Here is a 9,724-nt window from a genome sequence, read left to right as displayed (position 1 = left end):
TGTAGTGTGTCAGTTTTTGGTTTTGTACATTACTGGAGGGGATAAAGAACATGGATAATCTTTGAATTTGGAAAGCTATTCATGATACAGCTTGGCTCAGCCTGGCTTCCTCTGGTCCAGTCCCACATAGTGGACACGGGTATTTGCTGTCATTTATGCACTAGACCTCCTTTCTGAGAGCCTAAAATGGAACTAGAAGGCCCTGTCAGCATGACTCCCTTTTTCTTCTGAGAATAGTTCCTCTGCCTGATTCCCAATCTGCCATACTTTTATTAACTCACTCGGTTAAGCAGGGCTATATGTGTTTTTATTAGTAACAGTTATTTTACAATAATTCAGGAAATGGCCCCTTCTCTATTATAAGATAATGTTCTAATCAGTGTGTTCTTTGCTTCTATCTTTCCTGAGAACTTTGTGTGCTTACTTCATTAAAAAGTGTGTCCTGGTGCTGGATGCATGTCAAGGATAATTTTCTGCCCAATACCATGCATTGTTTTTACATCCCCTCCCAATCACATCTGTGGACTAGTGGTCCTTGGGAAGATTCTGGGATAGTATTCCAGGGATTCATTGACCTGTTCCTTCCTCTTCATCTCTTTTGAGGATGGGGAAATTGACCTTTCTAGTGTGCATCCCATTAAGGGACAATTCTTTTCCTGTGGCCATTGCATCACAAGGTATTTGAGTCAGAAGGCTAAGGCATATTACTGTGAGCAAGTCCCCAAGATGGCTTTTAGTTCTACCTTGGGTATAAGCCCCTCTGTTTGCAATGAAGTGAGTATAGATGTTGTTTACATTGTGTTTTGGGTCTTGATAGGATTGGGTTCATTGATGTTAGAGGAAGGGAAAATAGTTAATGGTGTTGATTTTCTGTTCTGGCCAATATTTTACTTCCGGCTGGATCATACCACTACTTTCTAATGGTGCCTAGATTTCTATTGGTTAGCACAGTGGTATGAAGTAGACTCATTCTACTTCATTAGGAATGGGTCTTCTCACGCCCTTTTGATAAAAGGCAGTGGGATAATGCAGCAGTACTTAGCATGTATCAAAAGGTCCAGAACTTGCTTCCCAACCCAGAACCACCAAGCTAAGCCCTTGCGGCATGGAGGTTGCCACAGGCTGAAAGGACATCTCCATCCCTGGGGATTTGTATCTTTTCTGTTTTGGACATGGCCTCAGAAGATAAGATTTTGTTGATCTACAGTTTGTCCTATATCAGGTATTGGGGTTCCATGGCTGAAGAGAATGAGTTGGTTGTATGTCCTAATCTATTTATTTATCTGCCAGATTTTAAGGGAAATAATATAATCAAGTGCTATAGATTGGGGGCTTCCATGAGGCTAGGTTAGCTTTGCTGAGTGCTCTTAAATATAAATACATGATACCAAAAATATGTATCTGCATGTACATATTGTACATACATTTCATATATATGGTGTGAAGTGCTTTATGCATAATAACTCTTAATGTTCATAACCTTGCAAAATGGGTATTGTCCTTATTTTAGAGATGAAGAAACAAGCAGAGAGAGAAAGGGACTTATCTAAGGTGCCCAGTCAGGAAACAGAGCCAGGATATAAATTGAGATGGAATACATGATCAAATCACATCCTGTCCCACTATATATATGTATTATGTTTTTCTGCATGGGAAGGTAGAACAGAGACTGGGAGCCTTTGGAGTGCCAGTACTTGGGATACCTAGTTTAGTAACTCTGCTCTAGGTTTAAGGGTCTGCAACTGGAAGATTGGGTGAAGAGTTCCAATCAAGATTATATTCCACTTTCATTTAATATAGTCCATTGGGGCCCACAAAGAGGGCATCTTATAACAGTCCAAGAAAATGTGATGTTGGTATGGATTCCTGGTCATTGTGGGACTGATGGAGCGAGTTCTTAGAGCAGGGGTGTCAAACTCATTTTTACTGGGGGCATATCAGCCTCGTGGTTGCCCTCAAAGGGCTGAATGTAATTTCACCTCTTTAACAGTTAAGGAATAGTTACATTTATACAGTCCTAAAATCATTTCAGCACTTTGAAGGCAATTGCAACGCTGATGTGGCCTCTGGTGAAAATGAGTTTGACACTCCTGTCTTAGAGGGTAACTGGGTCTACTTTATCCCCAGTGCTTCAGGAGCAGCATCTTTCACAGCAGCAGCAACTGGTGTAGGAATAAGCAACCTTGTTGGCTTCAGCCAGTTTATTTCAATTTCAGTGGGGATGTACTACAAGAGTGACTCTTACTAAAAATAATTAGTAAAAAAAGTCTCAAGATTATATATCTTACGATACCCTTTTTATAATATGGACACAAGAATTGTGGTTACCAGTGGGGTATGTGGGAGGAAGGGGAGGATACAGGTTATTGTGTTGGTTATCCTCTGGTTCTTTTGACAAGTTCGTAAGTATTTAAATTTTTAATTTTTTTAAACCCTGTCATTTTGGATGGATCTAAATGAACTTGTAAATGATTCTAAGTTTACTCGTTTGCAAAAAGATAAGCAGCATTTGAATTCATTGAACAGGGATTTGGCCCTCTTAAGGCAGACATAGGGCTTAGTAGCACTTTTTAACTTTTTAAAAAATTTTTATTTTTACTTTATTTTTTTTGTGTGGCTCCTCTGTGGTTCTTTCCTCAGATTAATTATGCATTAGGACTTCAAAACCTCCTCTTTCTTTAGTTCTTTTGCTGCCCCAGGAAAATTGTGTGTCTTTAGCTGCTCTCATGTTTTCTAGTACTGGCCTGGCAAGTAGGGAAGAGCATCTTCCCAGGAGCAGACAGGGCCTAGAAGGAGCAGATTCAGAGAGCGAAAGGAAACTGAACAGGCCCCTCCTGTCCTTGATTACAAGTAAGAGGAGAGAATACACGTGATAACTGCCTAACAATTGAAGGCACTATATGAAATTAAGAGCATTAGCTATCATGGTAAATGAGAGCCATTCCACTTTCTGCATCCTAACCAAAGAGTGTAGATAGACATCTCCCAGCAAAAAACCCAAAAAAACAAAAAAAACACAAAACTCAAAAGGTCATTAGTGCACCAATGGTGGGTGGGTTGCTTCTTCAAAAAAGAAAGAGACTGATTTTTTTTTACTGAAATATACAGTTAACCAGTGTTGGGTATGTTTGGGTGTATATTCTCTCCTGAGAATAGGAGAGAACATGGCTTCTGTTGGTGAAAAAGTTAAAATGAATTAGGAGAAAAAAAATAACATCAAAAGTGGAGAATAACAAAAGATTTGTAGATAAGTGAAATATTGTGTACTGCTGGAGACAGTATGGACCACAGTGTCTGAAGGAAGCTGAAATCCCAGCTTCCTGTGGTGCCCTTTTTTCTTGAGGCTGAGAGGTCAGTATTGGTTGTGCAGTAAATTTTGCTTGTTTATGTACTTAAATCACTAACCCCCGGCCCCTCTTTTATCCCACAAATTCCTCCTATGTGAAGTCACTGAAGAATAGTAAGGAGGCCCAACTAAACCAGTGTAAATTGTAAGGGAATTGTCTTTGCCTAAAATGTCAATGGAGTAGCTTAGATTCCCAAGTGCAAGCAATACAATGAAGTCTTCGTTTAATGTGGTCAAAGGGAAATGTAGTATAATGAAACTAATATTACTGTAAGCTTAAGATACAAACAAAAGTGTGGCATCTCATCAGTGTTGTAATGAAATGTTATTTGAGGATCTGCTGTACTTCAATTTGACAGTAATGCACCCTTTACATTTCCTTTTTCTGTTTGGAGGTGAAAAACAAATAGAACGGGAGCTGCCATACCAGAGGTACTGCCTTGAGGGTCTTATGCCTCAAACCCTTGAAATATTAAAACAGCAAAATTACCTTTGGATGGCCCTAGGGTGACAGTGTGTCCCCTTAAAAAACTTTTTGCAGTGGTAACAAGAAAGCATTATGACTACTAGACTGAAAATTAAAAACATTGTTTAGAATTAACATCACTGTATCAGCCAGCTTTTCTGCATAATAGAAATATCTTCTTTTATTGATGTAATTGTTACCATTTCCTTTCTCATATATACTCATTGCCTTTGTCTCCTAATGGGAATGTTACTTGGGCTTTGGCCTGAATTAGTGCTTCCTGAATGGCTTTTTTAATACTAAAACAACTACAACAAACTTGTTGCCTCTCACTTTGAAATGCCTTTTATTTTTAGCTTAATTATAAATTTCTCAGATTTGTTTTGTTTGCTTAATTTTGCATTTGAAGTTTGAAATGTAACCAGGGCATTTGAGGGTGACCTTTTGAGGTACACTGATAGCTCATCCAAATTTCCTCATTCAAAGCACATACAGAATTTATCTGGTTCATAGTATGGGATATAATTGCCAAACTCATTTTGAGGCCTGCGATACACAAAATGGTGTAATAGAAAAAGAACAGATAATTTATTTTAGTATGGTGAGATTTCATATTTTCCAACCTATATGCTTAAAAAAACTGTAAAGAAATATGTCAAAATAGTAACATCCTTTTGATGAGGTTATGGTTCATTTCCCCACACTACCTCATATTGAACCCTTCACTATGGAAATCTTGAACACACAAAATGAAGAAAATATACAGTACCATCTCTCAATTTCAAAAACTTATATTATGATCAATCCCATTTTGAATATAGCCTCATCTCAATTTTCACCTTCACCCCCGTTATTTAAAGTAATTTGGGGTGTAATTTTCAAAATTCCTCTTGTAGAAGGCGTTTTCATAAAAAGGATGACTTCTGGTGACGTTAGGGTTAGTAAATAGTAAAAATATTTACATGTTTAATTATAATCTCACCTTAATCCAGAAAGAACTTTAAATTGTTCAAAACAAAAGCAAAATAAGGTAACAGGAGTTTAACCTGCATAAGAAAAGGAAGAAAAATAATAATGGGACAAAAGACCAGCAATAAAAGTAAATGTATTACTTTACAAGGACAGTAAATTTTGGCCACAAATTGGTTTTAAACAGTGACATGGGAAGTTAAATTTTGTAGCTCTTAGTTTTTATGAGATGAGAATTGACTAAGTGGCTAAGACAATGGATTCTCCAATTTCTGCCTGGATTCTTGGTAAATAGAAACTATCATGAAAAGGGTTTATTTTTCACATAATGAGATTAACAAGTCAAGAAAATACCTCAATAAAATTTTGGGAAAAAAAAAGTCCTTTAAGGATGTTGAACCTCAGTAATAAAGCCGTATAACAATGGGTTATTAATTTCACCCATTAAACTGTTGCTCTTTCTTAACTATAATACTCTGTGTTGGTCAGGTTTGGGGTATCTAAAGTGTTTAAAATTTTTTGGTAAGCAGTTGGACAGTATTTGTCAAAAACTTTTAAAACTGGATAAACTGATGAAGTACTTCTCTTCTAGAAATTTGAGGAAAAAAATCCTGGCATTTGAAAATATTTAAACAAGGATGTTCTTTAGTGTGTTGCTCATGAAAAGGAAAAATTAGAAATAATCCAGTGTTCAATACCATTTCAGTACAGGAAATCTGCAATACTTTGCAATAATTACAAATTTTGAAGAGGTTACTCTTGCCATTTTGGGAGTAACTTAAAGAAAGTGTAGTAAATTAATTATTTTCCATGCAGAAGAGAGACCTAACTTTTACTGAAAGAAAAAGGGAAACCTTTGTGTGTTAATACAGAAAACAACCTACGGAGACAAAGTTCACTTAAAATTCCCAAATCTGTATTTGGGAATTTAGAATTCGAATTTCTAAACGTCATGGTCTGAAGTACAGCAGTTAAGTGTCAAACATGTTTATGGAGCCCACCACGCGTGCAGACGTTGCCCAGGGCAGCATCCATTGTGTCCATCATCTGTCCCCACTAAAGGCTCTCTGGCTGCTCCGAGAAGTCAGTTCTCACTGTTTAGTTTAGGGCTCCGTTGAAAAATGTGCCCTCAGGCGGGACAGACCCAGAACTCGGACTACTTTGCGAAAAGCTGAGGACTAGCTGGGGGAATCTGGTAAGGAGATGTGGCACGGTACCCTGAATCTCGCCCGCCATGTCCCCGAAAATTCGCCATTGTTGTCCCTGACCGGCAGTGACCAAGAAGATGGTCAGGGTCGAGCATGCGAGTCACCCCTCCGGGTCAAGGCTGCCTGCGTCCCGCCACCACTGGCGGGAGACCTCGCGTCCTACGTGGACTTTCCCAGACTTCTCCCCGATGTCACTTCCGGAGCCCAAAAGAAATTCATCTCCAAGAAGCGGCAAAGCAGTTCTGGGTACAAAAAGAACCTAAATAAAAATAGGGGCCATGCCGTAGACTCGGGGTCATTTCGTTGCGTTTATTTATTTTTCCTCACTATCTTCAAAATAAACCCTAGGGGAAAGCTAATCACGCTCTAGATTTCACTGAGGAGTAGAAATTGGAAAGCCAATGAAACAACCTCCGCAAATTGTTCTTTTTACCTGGCCGAAACAAGGCCTGTCTGAACACAGGACAGCTTTGAACACCGTTCTTCACGTGGGGATGACCGTTGTGAGTCCCCTGAGAGATCTATGTTCAGTTTATGCATTAACATTTTTTCCTACTCCCTCAAAGTCTCCCTTTTCAACCCTCGTGGGGTTTTTTTCCTATCCCAAGAATTTATCTTGTGACCCTGATGGGAGTATTACTTTAATGCACGTCACAGAGATAAGAGAGTTTATTCTAGTAAAAAGTGAAGGACAGTACCTAGAGTGTCAGGATGGCCGAGTGGTCTAAGGCGCCAGACTCAAGCTTTGCTTCCGTGATGAGGATTCTGGTCTCCGAAGGGAGGCGTGGGTTCGAATCCCACTTCTGACACAGATCTCCTTTTTTTCTTTATTTTCCGAAACACGTATTTCAACAGTATGTATAAACAGTGTATCAACCTATACTATTAAAACATTGAAATATACTCACAGGAACTGTTAACAGAAACGGTTAAAAGCAGAAATCATCGCGGTATTTTTTGCAAGCTGCGAGACTTGGGGCAAAGACGCTTAATAAAAAGCAGGGATCACTAGCGAGAGGGTGAGGATTCCTCACTTTCTCTGAGGAATCGCGAGATTATCCGAAAAACTCAAAAATTTGGGACCGCGGTATCTTTTCTCCTTGATTGTGCTGGCGAGAAAGGGGACTCTGGACTTGTGCTGTCGCTGTTTCTCCACCTGGCCGGTCCACTTTGTCCTGGCCCTCCCCTGAGCTTGACCACCTCCAGTACTCTACCACCAGTCTTACACCTCTGTCTTCTGGCACTGCCCTCTGTAAAGAAATCCTGTACAGGTTGTCTTCTCTCTTCCCCATTTTCAAAAGACATGAACGTAATTCTCAAACATTGCTTGTTTGAATTATGCACATTCACACTCCCTTGGCATCTGAAATAATTGTTTCCCTCCAGGCAAAATTGAGTACCATTTTAACTTCTGAATATGAAAGCTATACCTTCCTCCAAATGATTGATAAAATCATGAGTATTTTATTGTATATCTTACTGTTCTATTTTCTCTGCATTTGCTTATATGTATTAAAAATATTTTGTTTTTTACAGAAATGCAGTCATACCAAACACACTATTCTCTGACAAATTTTTCACTTGGTGTTTCCTAGGCTCTTTCCATGGGAACACTTATTCTTTTTCCTTTCAAAGAAAATACCACAAATTATTCTGCAGGATGGATATATCCTACTTCATTTTTCCACTTTAGGGTTTTTGGTGAACATTTAAGGCATTTCTAATTATCATTCATCCCATAAATGTTGAATGAGTGCTTGCCATGTGTAAGAGGATGCAGCCTTAGGGCTGTGGCAGTGAAAATAAAAAATAGGATAGGATAAAAAAATTTAACAAATATTTTAAAATAATAACATAAGTTTCTGCCCTTATGTTGTTTATATTCCACTTGAATGACTTTGGTTCTATTAAGGAACACCACATTGCAAGATTTCCTTATATCTCAAAAGAAGAATATAAATCCTGGGTCTTGAGACTGTCTAATACCAGCTATTGAACACTCATATCTGCATGACCATGTATTTTTCCAACATTATGACCACTCATGACTGTACTCATTCGATTATTGATTTTATCCAAAGAGTCAAAATGTGAAAGACTAGACAAGTGAGTTGGGGGTGGGGGGGAAGCTGGCTTATTTGACAATAAAAATTCTCAGGAAACATTTGCAAGGATAAGACCCAGTTGTTCTATTTGAGAGGCCACATTCTGAATTCAGATGCTAGAACCAATGGTTTTAAGTATTGTCAAACAGCCTCAGCTCCCTGTGATATAGTAGGCAGTTAGACAGATATGAGCAGAATAGGAAGGAGAGGCCAAGAAGGGAAGGACAAGGGTGGAAAGCCGGGGTGCTTAGCAATGAGCAAAACTGGGAGTACAAGTGTTGTAGGGTGGGACCTTGCCCCCAAGGTGACTTTTTCCTCCCCTATCAGCTGGTCTTGTGGTTCAGTCCTCCTGACCTTTCAGATAGTTGGTCAATGCATTTCAGTCTTTCCTCTGACCTTTCCTCTTCTGGTATATCACTAGTCATGTGGTAGACCCCCTTAGAGGAGGAACCAGGGGGCCACAGAAAAGCCTTATGTAACACCCATATAAGCCCTTGCATGACCATTCCCTTCAAGACAATGAAGTTTTTAAAAAAATTTTAATTGGCCCTGGCTAATGTGGTTCAGTGGTTGAGCAGCCGCCTGCAAATCAAATGGTCACCAGTTTGATTCCCAGTCTAGGGCGCATGTCTGGGATGCCAACCAGGTCCCCAGTGGTGGGTGCATGAAAGGCAACCACACATTGATGTTTCTCTCCCTGTCTTTCCCCTCTCTAAAAAATGAAGTAAATAAAATTTTAAAGAATTTTTTAAATGTTATTTCTTTATTGTTGTTCAATTATAGTTTTCTGAGTTTTCCCCCCATTACTCTCCCCTGCGCAATTCACCACCCACCTCCCACATACACGTTCTTTGATTTGAACCTTCCCTTTCTTTATCCCATGACCCCCTCCCTTCACCCCACCCCCCGTCACTGTCTGTTCTTATTTCCATGTCTCTGGTTATATTTCCCCACTTGTCTGTTTTGTTGATTAGGTTCCACTTACAGGTGAGATCATATGGTATTTGTCTTTTACTGCCTGGCTTATATCACTTAGTATAATATTCTCCAGTTCCATCCATGTTATCTCGAAGGGTAGGAGTTTTTTCTTTCTGCTGTGTAGTACTTCATTATGTAAATGTACCACAGTTTTTTGATCCACTCATTTAGTGATGGGCATTTAGGCTGTTTCCAGCTCTTGGCTATATTGTAAATCATGTTGTTATATGAATATGTTCTTTTAAATTGGTGTTTCAGGATTCTTAGGGTATAATCCCAGCAGTGGGATAGCCAGGTCAAGAGGCAGTTCCATTTTTAGTTTTCTGAGGAAATTCCATACTGTTTTCCACAATGGCTGCACCAGTCTGCATTCCCATCAACAGTGTACTATGGTTCCCTGTTCTCCACAACCTCTCCAGCACTTGTTATTTGTTGATTTGTTTCTGATGCCCATTATGATTGGTGTGAAGTGGTATCTATTGGGGTTTAATTTGCATCTCTTTGATGGCTAATGATGCTAAGCATCCTTTTGTAAGTCTGTGGGTCCACCATATGTCCTCCTTGGAGAAGTGTCTGTTCAGGTCCTATGCCCACTTTTTATTTGGGTTGTTTGTCTTCCTGGAGGGGAGTCATGTGAGGTCTTTATATATTT

At 39.3% G+C, this 9,724-nt stretch overlaps 1 non-coding gene across 1 annotated transcript; it reads left to right on the top strand.

Annotated features, from left to right (window-relative positions):
* Window positions 1-6,694: 6,694 nt before the first annotated feature.
* Window positions 6,695-6,798, top strand: TRNAL-CAA. The gene is made up of 2 exons: window positions 6,695-6,732; window positions 6,753-6,798. It is a non-coding gene; the product is annotated as a tRNA-Leu (tRNA).
* The last annotated feature ends 2,926 nt before the right edge of the window (window positions 6,799-9,724 follow it).

This window comes from Phyllostomus discolor, chromosome 4, assembly GCF_004126475.2.
Source record: "Phyllostomus discolor isolate MPI-MPIP mPhyDis1 chromosome 4, mPhyDis1.pri.v3, whole genome shotgun sequence".
Taxonomy (NCBI): Eukaryota; Metazoa; Chordata; class Mammalia; order Chiroptera; family Phyllostomidae; genus Phyllostomus; species Phyllostomus discolor.
The sequence above is the reverse complement of the archived record's forward strand: the minus strand, read 5'-3'. Positions and strand labels throughout refer to the sequence as shown.